This window comes from Chiloscyllium punctatum, chromosome 36 (assembly GCF_047496795.1).
Source record: "Chiloscyllium punctatum isolate Juve2018m chromosome 36, sChiPun1.3, whole genome shotgun sequence".
NCBI lineage: Eukaryota > Metazoa > Chordata > Chondrichthyes > Orectolobiformes > Hemiscylliidae > Chiloscyllium > Chiloscyllium punctatum.
The window spans coordinates 34530210-34553255 of NC_092774.1; the positions used below are offsets into that span (position 1 = coordinate 34530210).

General features: G+C 46.8%; 6 non-coding genes across 6 annotated transcripts; all 6 read right to left on the minus strand.

Moving 5' to 3' along the window:
- Positions 1–1710: 1710 nt before the first annotated feature.
- Positions 1711–1784, minus strand: trnan-guu (transfer RNA asparagine (anticodon GUU)). The gene has a single exon. It is a non-coding gene; the product is annotated as a tRNA-Asn (tRNA).
- Positions 1785–5070: 3286 nt separating this feature from the next.
- On the minus strand, positions 5071–5144 carry trnan-guu (transfer RNA asparagine (anticodon GUU)). Its single transcript has one exon. It is a non-coding gene; the product is annotated as a tRNA-Asn (tRNA).
- A 6645-nt stretch (positions 5145–11789) lies between these two features.
- On the minus strand, positions 11790–11863 carry trnan-guu (transfer RNA asparagine (anticodon GUU)). Its single transcript has one exon. It is a non-coding gene; the product is annotated as a tRNA-Asn (tRNA).
- A 3286-nt stretch (positions 11864–15149) lies between these two features.
- Positions 15150–15223, minus strand: trnan-guu (transfer RNA asparagine (anticodon GUU)). The gene has a single exon. It is a non-coding gene; the product is annotated as a tRNA-Asn (tRNA).
- Positions 15224–18509: 3286 nt separating this feature from the next.
- On the minus strand, positions 18510–18583 carry trnan-guu (transfer RNA asparagine (anticodon GUU)). The gene has a single exon. It is a non-coding gene; the product is annotated as a tRNA-Asn (tRNA).
- Positions 18584–21869: 3286 nt separating this feature from the next.
- Positions 21870–21943, minus strand: trnan-guu (transfer RNA asparagine (anticodon GUU)). The gene has a single exon. It is a non-coding gene; the product is annotated as a tRNA-Asn (tRNA).
- Between the last annotated feature and the right edge of the window lie 1103 nt (positions 21944–23046).

The following is a 23046-nucleotide window of genomic DNA, read 5'->3' on the forward strand; positions in this document are numbered from 1 at the left end:
ACAAGGAACAGAGCCATCATGAACAGTTGGCTTTTGAACTGGAGAAGGTTTCTCGTGAAATTCGCTTGAGGCTTGAGGTATGCAAGGTCAAGATAATTTAGGTAAAACACGGAAACGCTATCCTCATTAGCAGACAGTGAAAGGATTACAAGACACAAATTAAACATTTTCGACAAGTGATACAGGGGACTGGGAAGATAAGTATTATAAACTGTGAACAGCAAAGTTCTGGAGCACAACACATACATTCAAAGACCGAAAACATCCAGGGCCTGATTAATCAGATTGCATTGTAGTGCATGTTTGCAAAACATCCACTTGCAATGTCCTACAAAAGAGTGACAAAACCCATCCCTGTCAGCCCAGGATAGAAAATCCGAAGGGATGAACGTTTGCTGATTTTCTGAAGATTCACAGAGCTTGGACTGGGTTTTGGTGATTGTTTCTTTTCCACTCCCAGGAGCCGCAGTGTTTGAGGCGTTGAGTTGGGGAGAATAAAATGTGCCCGTGAGCAGCATGTGGGGCTATTTCAGCTTCCCCTCATATGACTGCGCTGTGAGTTGACTCAGATGTTCTCAGGGACATTTACTGACGCGAGACAGTGAAAGGATTCTCATTCCCGCAGATCGGGAATTCAAACCGTATGCCGGCTACAGGACAATGAGAAAGATTAATTGGGGTGTGTGAAGAAGCTGTGAGCTGCATTTCAAACAGGGAGGTGGAGTCAGATGCATCATCCATTGGCCCCGGCCCTGTGCGTATCTCACGCCACCATGCTGCAGAGTTCTGACGTTAGCACGGACATGCGCAGCAATGGGTTCATTCACAAGGCGAACAACCAAAGATAATCACCGTCACTGATTCCCTTCCACAGGCCCAACTTGGTGAAGCAGTATCTTTCACTGGCAAAGGAAACACCCTTGTCCTCAGGTGCCTGCTTCATTTCGATCACGATTTCAAGCACCTCACTCTTCTAGTCTCATTTCCAAACACTTTGCTCATAGCCTCAAAAGAAGCTCTGCGGGTATCTGCTTGTTCCACCCGAACAGGCAGTGGGTTGCAGATTCCCACCAGTCCCAATTTGAGTGAAATATTTTTCCCCCTCCACTGATTTGAATCTTAAAGAAGAAGCCGGGGAGCAAGCTCCCTTTCTTTTCGACGACATTTCTCATTTTGTACTCGGCAGGGTTCACACCTGCGAGGGGAAACCGCAATGGATTTCATGTACATCGCATTAACCACTCGGCCCACGAATACAGAACCACACTGACAGCTTGACTTCCCAGGCCTGTCTGCCTATGGAGCTGAGAAAGAGTGAATCATCGCAGAGTTTGTTTGAATCCAATCACTTCACAGTGATTCGAAAGGGTTAAATATCGGCACATGGTGTTTGCAGATATTTCGGTGTTTCACCCCAAAAGATGAAATGAACTTTCAGTTAGAAATTGCAGGAGGAACTCAGCAGGTCAGGCAACATCTGTGGAAAGAGAATCAGAGGCAACATTTCAAAATTGTGTTTTCACCGACAGGTACTGTCAAACCTGCCTAGTTTCTCTTTTGGTCTCGTCTTCTCAGCAAACGCAGTCCCTTCCGTTAGACATCAATTCAATTCAGAAACCCCTTTGTGGAGAAGATTTCCGTTGGGGGAAAATTTTCCTGACGCCATTAAAAGCGCACAGCTTCGAAGCCAAAGAAGGGCAGCGAACACACCGCCCCTGGGTGGGCTCGAACCACCAACCTTTCGGTTAACAGCCGAACGCGCTGACCAATTGCGCCACAGAGACAGGCGCTGACTTGGGCTGCACCATCGCCTGGTGATTTTATACTTCAGCCTCCCCGCCGAGAATTACAATTGTCGTCTATCAGTTTTACTTTTCCATAATCAAGCCTGGGAGATCTCTTGTGGAGATACCGGGGACAGTCTGCAGACACATCCATGTCACGAGGAACTAGCTTTCTTACTCCGGGGCCGTCGCCCTTCCAGCCTTTCAGTGTTTTGCCTGTTCCCGAGTTCTCTCGTTGGCTCGCAGGGGAGAAGGGGTTTGAATTCATGATGTGCAGGAACGACAATTCTTTCATTGTCTCAGATCAGTTCATGTGCCAAGAACATCAGAGTCAACCTCCCGGCCTCGTCAACAAGGGGACGGTGTCTGGACTGTCTCTGCTCAATCGGACCGGTCATCTTTCATTCTCCTCGAAATCCGCTTCGCAAAGTGTTTCTAAAGGTTCACAAAGCTGGAGACTGGGATTTCTGTGTTGCTTCATGAACATTTGAACATTTTTCCATTTCCTAACTGACAATATTTTGCCAAAATCTCTTCCAATTGTACGCCTTGCCTCATGTCCAGGGATGAGGAATTTCCATTTTGGGGAGACATTCCCAAGGTGGAGAATGTTCGCTTTGGAGCAAAGAAGGAAAACTGGAGATTTCCTGGGGCTGTTGGTCACGATGGAGGAAGAAGCGGTGGGAATGGGCAGTTTAATGATCAGAAGAACCAATTGCCACTGACCAGAGTCAGTTACCAGAGGACAGGGATTGAAGTTCTTGAATGAAAAGCAGCACTTGTGCCTAATAAACACAGAGAATACTGCAGAAAGCCAACGGGTCGAGCAGCATCTGTGGAAAGGGAAACAGAGCTGACGTTGTGAGTCTGGTACGTTGTTTGTTCAGAACCCGAGTTTCCTGCATGGCAATCAATTCCCAGACATGAGAAAACGGGTCTTTATTGAGACGGGTTTTGTGAAGTTTGAGCGATAATGCAACCAACAGGAAGTCATTTAAAATCGCCAGCGAAGAAATCATAGCCAGCAGGTTACCACCCTGGGCGGGGAGCCCCAAAGGATCTCTACGCCAACACCTTAAGTGTTCGGCCACAACTACACGCCCAAAGTTGTGGTCTAAACTTTCTCATGGAATAGTTCTAACAGGAAAGGTGAGTATTGGGATTGTCCTGTCCGCGCCATAGCCCCAACGGTTCCTGTTGCCCTGGATTTGATCAGGACAGAGGAGGCTGATGGGAGATCGAATTGAACTACACACATTGATGAGAGATAGAGCGGCTGGGAAGGATCCATTCCCATGCGTAGAGAGATTAATAATCAGGGCCGAAAATAAGGAGCCACTTCAAGAAATTTGGGGTTCATTCAGCAAAGCTAATGTATGACTGTTCACAGAAAATTGTGATGAAAGTCTCTCGAGTTATTTTGATGAGAAGTGTTGATGATGCTAATACAATCGATAGGATGAACGTAGATTGGTAAATGTATTTGGTGACAGTTCTGTTCTAGCCCTGTGAGCGAAACCTGGATCTGAAGGAGTAGAAGGGACATTAACAACATCGATCTGAAATTGGACACGTGACAAGGAACAGAGCCATCATGAACAGTTGGCTTTTGAACTGGAGAAGGTTTCTCGTGAAATTCGCTTGAGGCTTGAGGTATGCAAGGTCAAGATAATTTAGGTAAAACACGGAAACGCTATCCTCATTAGCAGACAGTGAAAGGATTACAAGACACAAATTAAACATTTTCGACAAGTGATACAGGGGACTGGGAAGATAAGTATTATAAACTGTGAACAGCAAAGTTCTGGAGCACAACACATACATTCAAAGACCGAAAACATCCAGGTCCTGATTAATCAGATTGCATTGTAGTGCATGTTTGCAAAACATCCACTTGCAATGTCCTACAAAAGAGTGACAAAACCCATCCCTGTCAGCCCAGGATAGAAAATCCGAAGGGATGAACGTTTGCTGATTTTCTGAAGATTCACAGAGCTTGGACTGGGTTTTGGTGATTGTTTCTTTTCCACTCCCAGGAGCCGCAGTGTTTGAGGCGTTGAGTTGGGGAGAATAAAATGTGCCCGTGAGCAGCATGTGGGGCTATTTCAGCTTCCCCTCATATGACTGCGCTGTGAGTTGACTCATATGTTCTCAGGGACATTTACTGACGCGAGACAGTGAAAGGATTCTCATTCCCGCAGATCGGGAATTCAAACCGTATGCCGGCTACAGGACAATGAGAAAGATTAATTGGGGTGTGTGAAGAAGCTGTGAGCTGCATTTCAAACAGGGAGGTGGAGTCAGATGCATCATCCATTGGCCCCGGCCCTGTGCGTATCTCACGCCACCATGCTGCAGAGTTCTGACGTTAGCACGGACATGCGCAGCAATGGGTTCATTCACAAGGCGAACAACCAAAGATAATCACCGTCACTGATTCCCTTCCACAGGCCCAACTTGGTGAAGCAGTATCTTTCACTGGCAAAAGAAACACCCTTGTCCTCAGGTGCCTGCTTCATTTCGATCACGATTTCAAGCACCTCACTGTTCTAGTCTCATTTCCAAACACTTTGCTCAGAGCCTCAAAAGAAGCTCTGCGGGTATCTGCTTGTTCCACCCGAACAGGCAGTGGGTTGCAGATTCCCACCAGTCCCAATTTGAGTGAAATATTTTTCCCCCTCCACTGATTTGAATCTTAAAGAAGAAGCCGGGGAGCAAGCTCCCTTTCTTTTCGACGACATTTCTCATTTTGTACTCGGCAGGGTTCACACCTGCGAGGGGAAACCGCAATGGATTTCATGTACATCGCATTAACCACTCGGCCCACGAATACAGAACCACACTGACAGCTTGACTTCCCAGGCCTGTCTGCCTATGGAGCTGAGAAAGAGTGAATCATCGCAGAGTTTGTTTGAATCCAATCACTTCACAGTGATTCGAAAGGGTTAAATATCGGCACATGGTGTTTGCAGATATTTCGGTGTTTCACCCCAAAAGATGAAATGAACTTTCAGTTAGAAATTGCAGGAGGAACTCAGCAGGTCAGGCAACATCTGTGGAAAGAGAATCAGAGGCAACATTTCAAAATTGTGTTTTCACCGACAGGTACTGTCAAACCTGCCTAGTTTCTCTTTTGGTCTCGTCTTCTCAGCAAACGCAGTCCCTTCCGTTAGACATCAATTCAATTCAGAAACCCCTTTGTGGAGAAGATTTCCGTTGGGGGAAAATTTTCCTGACGCCATTAAAAGCGCACAGCTTCGAAGCCAAAGAAGGGCAGCGAACACACCGCCCCTGGGTGGGCTCGAACCACCAACCTTTCGGTTAACAGCCGAACGCGCTGACCAATTGCGCCACAGAGACAGGCGCTGACTTGGGCTGCACCATCGCCTGGTGATTTTATACTTCAGCCTCCCCGCCGAGAATTACAATTGTCGTCTATCAGTTTTACTTTTCCATAATCAAGCCTGGGAGATCTCTTGTGGAGATACCGGGGACAGTCTGCAGACACATCCATGTCACGAGGAACTAGCTTTCTTACTCCGGGGCCGTCGCCCTTCCAGCCTTTCAGTGTTTTGCCTGTTCCCGAGTTCTCTCGTTGGCTCGCAGGGGAGAAGGGGTTTGAATTCATGATGTGCAGGAACGACAATTCTTTCATTGTCTCAGATCAGTTCATGTGCCAAGAACATCAGAGTCAACCTCCCGGCCTCGTCAACAAGGGGACGGTGTCTGGACTGTCTCTGCTCAATCGGACCGGTCATCTTTCATTCTCCTCGAAATCCGCTTCGCAAAGTGTTTCTAAAGGTTCACAAAGCTGGAGACTGGGATTTCTGTGTTGCTTCATGAACATTTGAACATTTTTCCATTTCCTAACTGACAATATTTTGCCAAAATCTCTTCCAATTGTACGCCTTGCCTCATGTCCAGGGATGAGGAATTTCCATTTTGGGGAGACATTCCCAAGGTGGAGAATGTTCGCTTTGGAGCAAAGAAGGAAAACTGGAGATTTCCTGGGGCTGTTGGTCACGATGGAGGAAGAAGCGGTGGGAATGGGCAGTTTAATGATCAGAAGAACCAATTGCCACTGACCAGAGTCAGTTACCAGAGGACAGGGATTGAAGTTCTTGAATGAAAAGCAGCACTTGTGCCTAATAAACACAGAGAATACTGCAGAAAGCCAACGGGTCGAGCAGCATCTGTGGAAAGGGAAACAGAGCTGACGTTGTGAGTCTGGTACGTTGTTTGTTCAGAACCCGAGTTTCCTGCATGGCAATCAATTCCCAGACATGAGAAAACGGGTCTTTATTGAGACGGGTTTTGTGAAGTTTGAGCGATAATGCAACCAACAGGAAGTCATTTAAAATCGCCAGCGAAGAAATCATAGCCAGCAGGTTACCACCCTGGGCGGGGAGCCCCAAAGGATCTCTACGCCAACACCTTAAGTGTTCGGCCACAACTACACGCCCAAAGTTGTGGTCTAAACTTTCTCATGGAATAGTTCTAACAGGAAAGGTGAGTATTGGGATTGTCCTGTCCGCGCCATAGCCCCAACGGTTCCTGTTGCCCTGGATTTGATCAGGACAGAGGAGGCTGATGGGAGATCGAATTGAACTACACACATTGATGAGAGATAGAGCGGCTGGGAAGGATCCATTCCCATGCGTAGAGAGATTAATAATCAGGGCCGAAAATAAGGAGCCACTTCAAGAAATTTGGGGTTCATTCAGCAAAGCTAATGTATGACTGTTCACAGAAAATTGTGATGAAAGTCTCTCGAGTTATTTTGATGAGAAGTGTTGATGATGCTAATACAATCGATAGGATGAACGTAGATTGGTCAATGTATTTGGTGACAGTTCTGTTCTAGCCCTGTGAGCGAAACCTGGATCTGAAGGAGTAGAAGGGACATTAACAACATCGATCTGAAATTGGACACGTGACAAGGAACAGAGCCATCATGAACAGTTGGCTTTTGAACTGGAGAAGGTTTCTCGTGAAATTCGCTTGAGGCTTGAGGTATGCAAGGTCAAGATAATTTAGGTAAAACACGGAAACGCTATCCTCATTAGCAGACAGTGAAAGGATTACAAGACACAAATTAAACATTTTCGACAAGTGATACAGGGGACTGGGAAGATAAGTATTATAAACTGTGAACAGCAAAGTTCTGGAGCACAACACATACATTCAAAGACCGAAAACATCCAGGGCCTGATTAATCAGATTGCATTGTAGTGCATGTTTGCAAAACATCCACTTGCAATGTCCTACAAAAGAGTGACAAAACCCATCCCTGTCAGCCCAGGATAGAAAATCCGAAGGGATGAACGTTTGCTGATTTTCTGAAGATTCACAGAGCTTGGACTGGGTTTTGGTGATTGTTTCTTTTCCACTCCCAGGAGCCGCAGTGTTTGAGGCGTTGAGTTGGGGAAAATAAAATGTGCCCGTGAGCAGCATGTGGGGCTATTTCAGCTTCCCCTCATATGACTGCGCTGTGAGTTGACTCAGATGTTCTCAGGGACATTTACTGACGCGAGACAGTGAAAGGATTCTCATTCCCGCAGATCGGGAATTCAAACCGTATGCCGGCTACAGGACAATGAGAAAGATTAATTGGGGTGTGTGAAGAAGCTGTGAGCTGCATTTCAAACAGGGAGGTGGAGTCAGATGCATCATCCATTGGCCCCGGCCCTGTGCGTATCTCACGCCACCATGCTGCAGAGTTCTGACGTTAGCACGGACATGCGCAGCAATGGGTTCATTCACAAGGCGAACAACCAAAGATAATCACCGTCACTGATTCCCTTCCACAGGCCCAACTTGGTGAAGCAGTATCTTTCACTGGCAAAGGAAACACCCTTGTCCTCAGGTGCCTGCTTCATTTCGATCACGATTTCAAGCACCTCACTCTTCTAGTCTCATTTCCAAACACTTTGCTCATAGCCTCAAAAGAAGCTCTGCGGGTATCTGCTTGTTCCACCCGAACAGGCAGTGGGTTGCAGATTCCCACCAGTCCCAATTTGAGTGAAATATTTTTCCCCCTCCACTGATTTGAATCTTAAAGAAGAAGCCGGGGAGCAAGCTCCCTTTCTTTTCGACGACATTTCTCATTTTGTACTCGGCAGGGTTCACACCTGCGAGGGGAAACCGCAATGGATTTCATGTACATCGCATTAACCACTCGGCCCACGAATACAGAACCACACTGACAGCTTGACTTCCCAGGCCTGTCTGCCTATGGAGCTGAGAAAGAGTGAATCATCGCAGAGTTTGTTTGAATCCAATCACTTCACAGTGATTCGAAAGGGTTAAATATCGGCACATGGTGTTTGCAGATATTTCGGTGTTTCACCCCAAAAGATGAAATGAACTTTCAGTTAGAAATTGCAGGAGGAACTCAGCAGGTCAGGCAACATCTGTGGAAAGAGAATCAGAGGCAACATTTCAAAATTGTGTTTTCACCGACAGGTACTGTCAAACCTGCCTAGTTTCTCTTTTGGTCTCGTCTTCTCAGCAAACGCAGTCCCTTCCGTTAGACATCAATTCAATTCAGAAACCCCTTTGTGGAGAAGATTTCCGTTGGGGGAAAATTTTCCTGACGCCATTAAAAGCGCACAGCTTCGAAGCCAAAGAAGGGCAGCGAACACACCGCCCCTGGGTGGGCTAGAACCACCAACCTTCCGGTTAACAGCCGAACGCGCGGACCAATTGCGCCACAGAGACAGGCGCTGACATGGGCTGCACATCGCCTGGTGATTTTATAATTCAGCCTCCCCGCCGAGAATTACAGTTGTCGTCTATCAGTTTTACTTTTCCATAATCAAGCCTGGGAGATCTCTTGTGGAGATACCGGGGACAGTCTGCAGACACATCCATGTCACGAGGAACTAGCTTTCTTACTCCGGGGCCGTCGCCCTTCCAGCCTTTCAGTGTTTTGCCTGTTTCCGAGTTCTCTCGTTGGCTCGCAGGGGAGAAGGGGTTTGAATTCATGATGTGCAGGAACGACAATTCTTTCATTGTCTCAGATCAGTTCATGTGCCAAGAACATCAGAGTCAACCTCCCGGCCTCGTCAACAAGGGGACGGGGTCTGGACTGTCTCTGCTCAATCGGACCGGTCATCTTTCATTCTCCTCGAAATCCGCTTCGCAAAGTGTTTCTAAAGGTTCACAAAGCTGGAGACTGGGATTTCTGTGTTGCTTCATGAACATTTGAACATTTTTCCATTTCCTAACTGACAATATTTTGCCAAAATCTCTTCCAATTGTACGCCTTGCCTCATGTCCAGGGATGAGGAATTTCCATTTTGGGGAGACATTCCCAAGGTGGAGAATGTTCGCTTTGGAGCAAAGAAGGAAAACTGGAGATTTCCTGGGGCTGTTGGTCACGATGGAGGAAGAAGCGGTGGGAATGGGCAGTTTAATGATCAGAAGAACCAATTGCCACTGACCAGAGTCAGTTACCAGAGGACAGGGATTGAAGTTCTTGAATGAAAAGCAGCACTTGTGCCTAATAAACACAGAGAATACTGCAGAAAGCCAACGGGTCGAGCAGCATCTGTGGAAAGGGAAACAGAGCTGACGTTGTGAGTCTGGTACGTTGCTTGTTCAGAACCCGAGTTTCCTGCATGGCAATCAATTCCCAGACATGAGAAAACGGGTCTTTATTGAGACGGGTTTTGTGAAGTTTGAGCGATAATGCAACCAACAGGAAGTCATTTAAAATCGCCAGCGAAGAAATCATAGCCAGCAGGTTACCACCCTGGGCGGGGAGCCCCAAAGGATCTCTACGCCAACACCTTAAGTGTTCGGCCACAACTACACGCCCAAAGTTGTGGTCTAAACTTTCTCATGGAATAGTTCTAACAGGAAAGGTGAGTATTGGGATTGTCCTGTCCGCGCCATAGCCCCAACGGTTCCTGTTGCCCTGGATTTGATCAGGACAGAGGAGGCTGATGGGAGATCGAATTGAACTACACACATTGATGAGAGATAGAGCGGCTGGGAAGGATCCATTCCCATGCGTAGAGAGATTAATAATCAGGGCCGAAAATAAGGAGCCACTTCAAGAAATTTGGGGTTCATTCAGCAAAGCTAATGTATGACTGTTCACAGAAAATTGTGATGAAAGTCTCTCGAGTTATTTTGATGAGAAGTGTTGATGATGCTAATACAATCGATAGGATGAACGTAGATTGGTAAATGTATTTGGTGACAGTTCTGTTCTAGCCCTGTGAGCGAAACCTGGATCTGAAGGAGTAGAAGGGACATTAACAACATCGATCTGAAATTGGACACGTGACAAGGAACAGAGCCATCATGAACAGTTGGCTTTTGAACTGGAGAAGGTTTCTCGTGAAATTCGCTTGAGGCTTGAGGTATGCAAGGTCAAGATAATTTAGGTAAAACACGGAAACGCTATCCTCATTAGCAGACAGTGAAAGGATTACAAGACACAAATTAAACATTTTCGACAAGTGATACAGGGGACTGGGAAGATAAGTATTATAAACTGTGAACAGCAAAGTTCTGGAGCACAACACATACATTCAAAGACCGAAAACATCCAGGTCCTGATTAATCAGATTGCATTGTAGTGCATGTTTGCAAAACATCCACTTGCAATGTCCTACAAAAGAGTGACAAAACCCATCCCTGTCAGCCCAGGATAGAAAATCCGAAGGGATGAACGTTTGCTGATTTTCTGAAGATTCACAGAGCTTGGACTGGGTTTTGGTGATTGTTTCTTTTCCACTCCCAGGAGCCGCAGTGTTTGAGGCGTTGAGTTGGGGAGAATAAAATGTGCCCGTGAGCAGCATGTGGGGCTATTTCAGCTTCCCCTCATATGACTGCGCTGTGAGTTGACTCAGATGTTCTCAGGGACATTTACTGACGCGAGACAGTGAAAGGATTCTCATTCCCGCAGATCGGGAATTCAAACCGTATGCCGGCTACAGGACAATGAGAAAGATTAATTGGGGTGTGTGAAGAAGCTGTGAGCTGCATTTCAAACAGGGAGGTGGAGTCAGATGCATCATCCATTGGCCCCGGCCCTGTGCGTATCTCACGCCACCATGCTGCAGAGTTCTGACGTTAGCACGGACATGCGCAGCAATGGGTTCATTCACAAGGCGAACAACCAAAGATAATCACCGTCACTGATTCCCTTCCACAGGCCCAACTTGGTGAAGCAGTATCTTTCACTGGCAAAAGAAACACCCTTGTCCTCAGGTGCCTGCTTCATTTCGATCACGATTTCAAGCCCCTCACTCTTCTAGTCTCATTTCCAAACACTTTGCTCATAGCCTCAAAAGAAGCTCTGCGGGTATCTGCTTGTTCCACCCGAACAGGCAGTGGGTTGCAGATTCCCACCAGTCCCAATTTGAGTGAAATATTTTTCCCCCTCCACTGATTTGAATCTTAAAGAAGAAGCCGGGGAGCAAGCTCCCTTTCTTTTCGACGACATTTCTCATTTTGTACTCGGCAGGGTTCACACCTGCGAGGGGAAACCGCAATGGATTTCATGTACATCGCATTAACCACTCGGCCCACGAATACAGAACCACACTGACAGCTTGACTTCCCAGGCCTGTCTGCCTATGGAGCTGAGAAAGAGTGAATCATCGCAGAGTTTGTTTGAATCCAATCACTTCACAGTGATTCGAAAGGGTTAAATATCGGCACATGGTGTTTGCAGATATTTCGGTGTTTCACCCCAAAAGATGAAATGAACTTTCAGTTAGAAATTGCAGGAGGAACTCAGCAGGTCAGGCAACATCTGTGGAAAGAGAATCAGAGGCAACATTTCAAAATTGTGTTTTCACCGACAGGTACTGTCAAACCTGCCTAGTTTCTCTTTTGGTCTCGTCTTCTCAGCAAACGCAGTCCCTTCCGTTAGACATCAATTCAATTCAGAAACCCCTTTGTGGAGAAGATTTCCGTTTGGGGAAAATTTTCCTGACGCCATTAAAAGCGCACAGCTTCGAAGCCAAAGAAGGGCAGCGAACACACCGCCCCTGGGTGGGCTCGAACCACCAACCTTTCGGTTAACAGCCGAACGCGCTGACCAATTGCGCCACAGAGACAGGCACTGACTTGGGCTGCACCATCGCCTGGTGATTTTATACTTCAGCCTCCCCGCCGAGAATTACAATTGTCGTCTATCAGTTTTACTTTTCCATAATCAAGCCTGGGAGATCTCTTGTGGAGATACCGGGGACAGTCTGCAGACACATCCATGTCACGAGGAACTAGCTTTCTTACTCCGGGGCCGTCGCCCTTCCAGCCTTTCAGTGTTTTGCCTGTTCCCGAGTTCTCTCGTTGGCTCGCAGGGGAGAAGGGGTTTGAATTCATGATGTGCAGGAACGACAATTCTTTCATTGTCTCAGATCAGTTCATGTGCCAAGAACATCAGAGTCAACCTCCCGGCCTCGTCAACAAGGGGACGGTGTCTGGACTGTCTCTGCTCAATCGGACCGGTCATCTTTCATTCTCCTCGAAATCCGCTTCGCAAAGTGTTTCTAAAGGTTCACAAAGCTGGAGACTGGGATTTCTGTGTTGCTTCATGAACATTTGAACATTTTTCCATTTCCTAACTGACAATATTTTGCCAAAATCTCTTCCAATTGTACGCCTTGCCTCATGTCCAGGGATGAGGAATTTCCATTTTGGGGAGACATTCCCAAGGTGGAGAATGTTCGCTTTGGAGCAAAGAAGGAAAACTGGAGATTTCCTGGGGCTGTTGGTCACGATGGAGGAAGAAGCGGTGGGAATGGGCAGTTTAATGATCAGAAGAACCAATTGCCACTGACCAGAGTCAGTTACCAGAGGACAGGGATTGAAGTTCTTGAATGAAAAGCAGCACTTGTGCCTAATAAACACAGAGAATACTGCAGAAAGCCAACGGGTCGAGCAGCATCTGTGGAAAGGGAAACAGAGCTGACGTTGTGAGTCTGGTACGTTGTTTGTTCAGAACCCGAGTTTCCTGCATGGCAATCAATTCCCAGACATGAGAAAACGGGTCTTTATTGAGACGGGTTTTGTGAAGTTTGAGCGATAATGCAACCAACAGGAAGTCATTTAAAATCGCCAGCGAAGAAATCATAGCCAGCAGGTTACCACCCTGGGCGGGGAGCCCCAAAGGATCTCTACGCCAACACCTTAAGTGTTCGGCCACAACTACACGCCCAAAGTTGTGGTCTAAACTTTCTCATGGAATAGTTCTAACAGGAAAGGTGAATATTGGGATTGTCCTGTCCGCGCCATAGCCCCAACGGTTCCTGTTGCCCTGGATTTGATCAGGACAGAGGAGGCTGATGGGAGATCGAATTGAACTACACACATTGATGAGAGATAGAGCGGCTGGGAAGGATCCATTCCCATGCGTAGAGAGATTAATAATCAGGGCCGAAAATAAGGAGCCACTTCAAGAAATTTGGGGTTCATTCAGCAAAGCTAATGTATGACTGTTCACAGAAAATTGTGATGAAAGTCTCTCGAGTTATTTTGATGAGAAGTGTTGATGATGCTAATACAATCGATAGGATGAACGTAGATTGGTAAATGTATTTGGTGACAGTTCTGTTCTAGCCCTGTGAGCGAAACCTGGATCTGAAGGAGTAGAAGGGACATTAACAACATCGATCTGAAATTGGACACGTGACAAGGAACAGAGCCATCATGAACAGTTGGCTTTTGAACTGGAGAAGGTTTCTCGTGAAATTCGCTTGAGGCTTGAGGTATGCAAGGTCAAGATAATTTAGGTAAAACACGGAAACGCTATCCTCATTAGCAGACAGTGAAAGGATTACAAGACACAAATTAAACATTTTCGACAAGTGATACAGGGGACTGGGAAGATAAGTATTATAAACTGTGAACAGCAAAGTTCTGGAGCACAACACATACATTCAAAGACCGAAAACATCCAGGTCCTGATTAATCAGATTGCATTGTAGTGCATGTTTGCAAAACATCCACTTGCAATGTCCTACAAAAGAGTGACAAAACCCATCCCTGTCAGCCCAGGATAGGAAATCCGAAGGGATGAACGTTTGCTGATTTTCTGAAGATTCACAGAGCTTGGACTGGGTTTTGGTGATTGTTTCTTTTCCACTCCCAGGAGCCGCAGTGTTTGAGGCGTTGAGTTGGGGAGAATAAAATGTGCCCGTGAGCAGCATGTGGGGCTATTTCAGCTTCCCCTCATATGACTGCGCTGTGAGTTGACTCAGATGTTCTCAGGGACATTTACTGACGCGAGACAGTGAAAGGATTCTCATTCCCGCAGATCGGGAATTCAAACCGTATGCCGGCTACAGGACAATGAGAAAGATTAATTGGGGTGTGTGAAGAAGCTGTGAGCTGCATTTCAAACAGGGAGGTGGAGTCAGATGCATCATCCATTGGCCCCGGCCCTGTGCGTATCTCACGCCACCATGCTGCAGAGTTCTGACGTTAGCACGGACATGCGCAGCAATGGGTTCATTCACAAGGCGAACAACCAAAGATAATCACCGTCACTGATTCCCTTCCACAGGCCCAACTTGGTGAAGCAGTATCTTTCACTGGCAAAGGAAACACCCTTGTCCTCAGGTGCCTGCTTCATTTCGATCACGATTTCAAGCACCTCACTGTTCTAGTCTCATTTCCAAACACTTTGCTCATAGCCTCAAAAGAAGCTCTGCGGGTATCTGCTTGTTCCACCCGAACAGGCAGTGGGTTGCAGATTCCCACCAGTCCCAATTTGAGTGAAATATTTTTCCCCCTCCACTGATTTGAATCTTAAAGAAGAAGCCGGGGAGCAAGCTCCCTTTCTTTTCGACGACATTTCTCATTTTGTACTCGGCAGGGTTCACACCTGCGAGGGGAAACCGCAATGGATTTCATGTACATCGCATTAACCACTCGGCCCACGAATACAGAACCACACTGACAGCTTGACTTCCCAGGCCTGTCTGCCTATGGAGCTGAGAAAGAGTGAATCATCGCAGAGTTTGTTTGAATCCAATCACTTCACAGTGATTCGAAAGGGTTAAATATCGGCACATGGTGTTTGCAGATATTTCGGTGTTTCACCCCAAAAGATGAAATGAACTTTCAGTTAGAAATTGCAGGAGGAACTCAGCAGGTCAGGCAACATCTGTGGAAAGAGAATCAGAGGCAACATTTCAAAATTGTGTTTTCACCGACAGGTACTGTCAAACCTGCCTAGTTTCTCTTTTGGTCTCGTCTTCTCAGCAAACGCAGTCCCTTCCGTTAGACATCAATTCAATTCAGAAACCCCTTTGTGGAGAAGATTTCCGTTTGGGGAAAATTTTCCTGACGCCATTAAAAGCGCACAGCTTCGAAGCCAAAGAAGGGCAGCGAACACACCGCCCCCGGGTGGGCTCGAACCACCAACCTTTCGGTTAACAGCCGAATGCGCTGACCAATTGCGCCACAGAGACAGGCGCTGACTTGGGCTGCACCATCGCCTGGTGATTTTATACTTCAGCCTCCCCGCCGAGAATTACAATTGTCGTCTATCAGTTTTACTTTTCCATAATCAAGCCTGGGAGATCTCTTGTGGAGATACCGGGGACAGTCTGCAGACACATCCATGTCACGAGGAACTAGCTTTCTTACTCCGGGGCCGTCGCCCTTCCAGCCTTTCAGTGTTTTGCCTGTTCCCGAGTTCTCTCGTTGGCTCGCAGGGGAGAAGGGGTTTGAATTCATGATGTGCAGGAACGACAATTCTTTCATTGTCTCAGATCAGTTCATGTGCCAAGAACATCAGAGTCAACCTCCCGGCCTCGTCAACAAGAGGACGGTGTCTGGACTGTCTCTGCTCAATCGGACCGGTCATCTTTCATTCTCCTCGAAATCCGTTTCGCAAAGTGTTTCTAAAGGTTCACAAAGCTGGAGACTGGGATTTCTGTGTTGCTTCATGAACATTTGAACATTTTTCCATTTCCTAACTGACAATATTTTGCCAAAATCTCTTCCAATTGTACGCCTTGCCTCATGTCCAGGGATGAGGAATTTCCATTTTGGGGAGACATTCCCAAGGTGGAGAATGTTCGCTTTGGAGCAAAGAAGGAAAACTGGAGATTTCCTGGGGCTGTTGGTCACGATGGAGGAAGAAGCGGTGGGAATGGGCAGTTTAATGATCAGAAGAACCAATTGCCACTGACCAGAGTCAGTTACCAGAGGACAGGGATTGAAGTTCTTGAATGAAAAGCAGCACTTGTGCCTAATAAACACAGAGAATACTGCAGAAAGCCAACGGGTCGAGCAGCATCTGTGGAAAGGGAAACAGAGCTGACGTTGTGAGTCTGGTACGTTGTTTGTTCAGAACCCGAGTTTCCTGCATGGCAATCAATTCCCAGACATGAGAAAACGGGTCTTTATTGAGACGGGTTTTGTGAAGTTTGAGCGATAATGCAACCAACAGGAAGTCATTTAAAATCGCCAGCGAAGAAATCATAGCCAGCAGGTTACCACCCTGGGCGGGGAGCCCCAAAGGATCTCTACGCCAACACCTTAAGTGTTCGGCCACAACTACACGCCCAAAGTTGTGGTCTAAACTTTCTCATGGAATAGTTCTAACAGGAAAGGTGAGTATTGGGATTGTCCTGTCCGCGCCATAGCCCCAACGGTTCCTGTTGCCCTGGATTTGATCAGGACAGAGGAGGCTGATGGGAGATCGAATTGAACTACACACATTGATGAGAGATAGAGCGGCTGGGAAGGATCCATTCCCATGCGTAGAGAGATTAATAATCAGGGCCGAAAATAAGGAGCCACTTCAAGAAATTTGGGGTTCATTCAGCAAAGCTAATGTATGACTGTTCACAGAAAATTGTGATGAAAGTCTCTCGAGTTATTTTGATGAGAAGTGTTGATGATGCTAATACAATCGATAGGATGAACGTAGATTGGTAAATGTATTTGGTGACAGTTCTGTTCTAGCCCTGTGAGCGAAACCTGGATCTGAAGGAGTAGAAGGGACATTAACAACATCGATCTGAAATTGGACACGTGACAAGGAACAGAGCCATCATGAACAGTTGGCTTTTGAACTGGAGAAGGTTTCTCGTGAAATTCGCTTGAGGCTTGAGGTATGCAAGGTCAAGATAATTTAGGTAAAACACGGAAACGCTATCCTCATTAGCAGACAGTGAAAGGATTACAAGACACAAATTAAACATTTTCGACAAGTGATACAGGGGACTGGGAAGATAAGTATTATAAACTGTGAACAGCAAAGTTCTGGAGCACAACACATACATTCAAAGACCGAAAACATCCAGGTCCTGATTAATCAGATTGCATTGTAGTGCATGTTTGCAAAACATCCACTTGCAATGTCCTACAAAAGAGTGACAAAACCCATCCCTGTCAGCCCAGGATAGAAAATCCGAAGGGATGAACGTTTGCTGATTTTCTGAAGATTCACAGAGCTTGGACTGGGTTTTGGTGATTGTTTCTTTTCCACTCCCAGGAGCCGCAGTGTTTGAGGCGTTGAGTTGGGGAGAATAAAATGTGCCCGTGAGCAGCATGTGGGGCTATTTCAGCTTCCCCTCATATGACTGCGCTGTGAGTTGACTCAGATGTTCTCAGGGACATTTACTGACGCGAGACAGTGAAAGGATTCTCATTCCCGCAGATCGGGAATTCAAACCGTATGCCGGCTACAGGACAATGAGAAAGATTAATTGGGGTGTGTGAAGAAGCTGTGAGCTGCATTTCAAACAGGGAGGTGGAGTCAGATGCATCATCCATTGGCCCCGGCCCTGTGCGTATCTCACGCCACCATGCTGCAGAGTTCTGACGTTAGCACGGACATGCGCAGCAATGGGTTCATTCACAAGGCGAACAACCAAAGATAATCACCGTCACTGATTCCCTTCCACAGGCCCAACTTGGTGAAGCAGTATCTTTCACTGGCAAAGGAAACACCCTTGTCCTCAGGTGCCTGCTTCATTTCGATCACGATTTCAAGCACCTCACTCTTCTAGTCTCATTTCCAAACACTTTGCTCATAGCCTCAAAAGAAGCTCTGCGGGTATCTGCTTGTTCCACCCGAACAGGCAGTGGGTTGCAGATTCCCACCAGTCCCAATTTGAGTGAAATATTTTTCCCCCTCCACTGATTTGAATCTTAAAGAAGAAGCCGGGGAGCAAGCTCCCTTTCTTTTCGACGACATTTCTCATTTTGTACTCGGCAGGGTTCACACCTGCGAGGGGAAACCGCAATGGATTTCATGTACATCGCATTAACCACTCGGCCCACGAATACAGAACCACACTGACAGCTTGACTTCCCAGGCCTGTCTGCCTATGGAGCTGAGAAAGAGTGAATCATCGCAGAGTTTGTTTGAATCCAATCACTTCACAGTGATTCGAAAGGGTTAAATATCGGCACATGGTGTTTGCAGATATTTCGGTGTTTCACCCCAAAAGATGAAATGAACTTTCAGTTAGAAATTGCAGGAGGAACTCAGCAGGTCAGGCAACATCTGTGGAAAGAGAATCAGAGGCAACATTTCAAAATTGTGTTTTCACCGACAGGTACTGTCAAACCTGCCTAGTTTCTCTTTTGGTCTCGTCTTCTCAGCAAACGCAGTCCCTTCCGTTAGACATCAATTCAATTCAGAAACCCCTTTGTGGAGAAGATTTCCGTTTGGGGAAAATTTTCCTGACGCCATTAAAAGCGCACAGCTTCGAAGCCAAAGAAGGGCAGCGAACACACCGCCCCTGGGTGGGCTCGAACCACCAACCTTTCGGTTAACAGCCGAATGCGCTGACCAATTGCGCCACAGAGACAGGCGCTGACTTGGGCTGCACCATCGCCTGGTGATTTTATACTTCAGCCTCCCCGCCGAGAATTACAATTGTCGTCTATCAGTTTTACTTTTCCATAATCAAGCCTGGGAGATCTCTTGTGGAGATACCGGGGACAGTCTGCAGACACATCCATGTCACGAGGAACTAGCTTTCTTACTCCGGGGCCGTCGCCCTTCCAGCCTTTCAGTGTTTTGCCTGTTCCCGAGTTCTCTCGTTGGCTCGCAGGGGAGAAGGGGTTTGAATTCATGATGTGCAGGAACGACAATTCTTTCATTGTCTCAGATCAGTTCATGTGCCAAGAACATCAGAGTCAACCTCCCGGCCTCGTCAACAAGAGGACGGTGTCTGGACTGTCTCTGCTCAATCGGACCGGTCATCTTTCATTCTCCTCGAAATCCGTTTCGCAAAGTGTTTCTAAAGGTTCACAAAGCTGGAGACTGGGATTTCTGTGTTGCTTCATGAACATTTGAACATTTTTCCATTTCCTAACTGACAATATTTTGCCAAAATCTCTTCCAATTGTACGCCTTGCCTCATGTCCAGGGATGAGGAATTTCCATTTTGGGGAGACATTCCCAAGGTGGAGAATGTTCGCTTTGGAGCAAAGAAGGAAAACTGGAGATTTCCTGGGGCTGTTGGTCACGATGGAGGAAGAAGCGGTGGGAATGGGCAGTTTAATGATCAGAAGAACCAATTGCCACTGACCAGAGTCAGTTACCAGAGGACAGGGATTGAAGTTCTTGAATGAAAAGCAGCACTTGTGCCTAATAAACACAGAGAATACTGCAGAAAGCCAACGGGTCGAGCAGCATCTGTGGAAAGGGAAACAGAGCTGACGTTGTGAGTCTGGTACGTTGTTTGTTCAGAACCCGAGTTTCCTGCATGGCAATCAATTCCCAGACATGAGAAAACGGGTCTTTATTGAGACGGGTTTTGTGAAGTTTGAGCGATAATGCAACCAACAGGAAGTCATTTAAAATCGCCAGCGAAGAAATCATAGCCAGCAGGTTACCACCCTGGGCGGGGAGCCCCAAAGGATCTCTACGCCAACACCTTAAGTGTTCGGCCACAACTACACGCCCAAAGTTGTGGTCTAAACTTTCTCATGGAATAGTTCTAACAGGAAAGGTGAGTATTGGGATTGTCCTGTCCGCGCCATAGCCCCAACGGTTCCTGTTGCCCTGGATTTGATCAGGACAGAGGAGGCTGATGGGAGATCGAATTGAACTACACACATTGATGAGAGATAGAGCGGCTGGGAAGGATCCATTCCCATGCGTAGAGAGATTAATAATCAGGGCCGAAAATAAGGAGCCACTTCAAGAAATTTGGGGTTCATTCAGCAAAGCTAATGTATGACTGTTCACAGAAAATTGTGATGAAAGTCTCTCGAGTTATTTTGATGAGAAGTGTTGATGATGCTAATACAATCGATAGGATGAACGTAGATTGGTAAATGTATTTGGTGACAGTTCTGTTCTAGCCCTGTGAGCGAAACCTGGATCTGAAGGAGTAGAAGGGACATTAACAACATCGATCTGAAATTGGACACGTGACAAGGAACAGAGCCATCATGAACAGTTGGCTTTTGAACTGGAGAAGGTTTCTCGTGAAATTCGCTTGAGGCTTGAGGTATGCAAGGTCAAGATAATTTAGGTAAAACACGGAAACGCTATCCTCATTAGCAGACAGTGAAAGGATTACAAGACACAAATTAAACATTTTCGACAAGTGATACAGGGGACTGGGAAGATAAGTATTATAAACTGTGAACAGCAAAGTTCTGGAGCACAACACATACATTCAAAGACCGAAAACATCCAGGTCCTGATTAATCAGATTGCATTGTAGTGCATGTTTGCAAAACATCCACTTGCAATGTCCTACAAAAGAGTGACAAAACCCATCCCTGTCAGCCCAGGATAGAAAATCCGAAGGGATGAACGTTTGCTGATTTTCTGAAGATTCACAGAGCTTGGACTGGGTTTTGGTGATTGTTTCTTTTCCACTCCCAGGAGCCGCAGTGTTTGAGGCGTTGAGTTGGGGAGAATAAAATGTGCCCGTGAGCAGCATGTGGGGCTATTTCAGCTTCCCCTCATATGACTGCGCTGTGAGTTGACTCAGATGTTCTCAGGGACATTTACTGACGCGAGACAGTGAAAGGATTCTCATTCCCGCAGATCGGGAATTCAAACCGTATGCCGGCTACAGGACAATGAGAAAGATTAATTGGGGTGTGTGAAGAAGCTGTGAGCTGCATTTCAAACAGGGAGGTGGAGTCAGATGCATCATCCATTGGCCCCGGCCCTGTGCGTATCTCACGCCACCATGCTGCAGAGTTCTGACGTTAGCACGGACATGCGCAGCAATGGGTTCATTCACAAGGCGAACAACCAAAGATAATCACCGTCACTGATTCCCTTCCACAGGCCCAACTTGGTGAAGCAGTATCTTTCACTGGCAAAGGAAACACCCTTGTCCTCAGGTGCCTGCTTCATTTCGATCACGATTTCAAGCACCTCACTCTTCTAGTCTCATTTCCAAACACTTTGCTCATAGCCTCAAAAGAAGCTCTGCGGGTATCTGCTTGTTCCACCCGAACAGGCAGTGGGTTGCAGATTCCCACCAGTCCCAATTTGAGTGAAATATTTTTCCCCCTCCACTGATTTGAATCTTAAAGAAGAAGCCGGGGAGCAAGCTCCCTTTCTTTTCGACGACATTTCTCATTTTGTACTCGGCAGGGTTCACACCTGCGAGGGGAAACCGCAATGGATTTCATGTACATCGCATTAACCACTCGGCCCACGAATACAGAACCACACTGACAGCTTGACTTCCCAGGCCTGTCTGCCTATGGAGCTGAGAAAGAGTGAATCATCGCAGAGTTTGTTTGAATCCAATCACTTCACAGTGATTCGAAAGGGTTAAATATCGGCACATGGTGTTTGCAGATATTTCGGTGTTTCACCCCAAAAGATGAAATGAACTTTCAGTTAGAAATTGCAGGAGGAACTCAGCAGGTCAGGCAACATCTGTGGAAAGAGAATCAGAGGCAACATTTCAAAATTGTGTTTTCACCGACAGGTACTGTCAAACCTGCCTAGTTTCTCTTTTGGTCTCGTCTTCTCAGCAAACGCAGTCCCTTCCGTTAGACATCAATTCAATTCAGAAACCCCTTTGTGGAGAGGATTTCCGTTTGGGGAAAATTTTCCTGACGCCATTAAAAGCGCACAGCTTCGAAGCCAAAGAAGGGCAGCGAACACACCGCCCCCGGGTGGGCTCGAACCACCAACCTTTCGGTTAACAGCCGAATGCGCTGACCAATTGCGCCACAGAGACAGGCGCTGACTTGGGCTGCACCATCGCCTGGTGATTTTATACTTCAGCCTCCCCGCCGAGAATTACAATTGTCGTCTATCAGTTTTACTTTTCCATAATCAAGCCTGGGAGATCTCTTGTGGAGATACCGGGGACAGTCTGCAGACACATCCATGTCACGAGGAACTAGCTTTCTTACTCCGGGGCCGTCGCCCTTCCAGCCTTTCAGTGTTTTGCCTGTTCCCGAGTTCTCTCGTTGGCTCGCAGGGGAGAAGGGGTTTGAATTCATGATGTGCAGGAACGACAATTCTTTCATTGTCTCAGATCAGTTCATGTGCCAAGAACATCAGAGTCAACCTCCCGGCCTCGTCAACAAGAGGACGGTGTCTGGACTGTCTCTGCTCAATCGGACCGGTCATCTTTCATTCTCCTCGAAATCCGTTTCGCAAAGTGTTTCTAAAGGTTCACAAAGCTGGAGACTGGGATTTCTGTGTTGCTTCATGAACATTTGAACATTTTTCCATTTCCTAACTGACAATATTTTGCCAAAATCTCTTCCAATTGTACGCCTTGCCTCATGTCCAGGGATGAGGAATTTCCATTTTGGGGAGACATTCCCAAGGTGGAGAATGTTCGCTTTGGAGCAAAGAAGGAAAACTGGAGATTTCCTGGGGCTGTTGGTCACGATGGAGGAAGAAGCGGTGGGAATGGGCAGTTTAATGATCAGAAGAACCAATTGCCACTGACCAGAGTCAGTTACCAGAGGACAGGGATTGAAGTTCTTGAATGAAAAGCAGCACTTGTGCCTAATAAACACAGAGAATACTGCAGAAAGCCAACGGGTCGAGCAGCATCTGTGGAAAGGGAAACAGAGCTGACGTTGTGAGTCTGGTACGTTGTTTGTTCAGAACCCGAGTTTCCTGCATGGCAATCAATTCCCAGACATGAGAAAACGGGTCTTTATTGAGACGGGTTTTGTGAAGTTTGAGCGATAATGCAACCAACAGGAAGTCATTTAAAATCGCCAGCGAAGAAATCATAGCCAGCAGGTTACCACCCTGGGCGGGGAGCCCCAAAGGATCTCTACGCCAACACCTTAAGTGTTCGGCCACAACTACACGCCC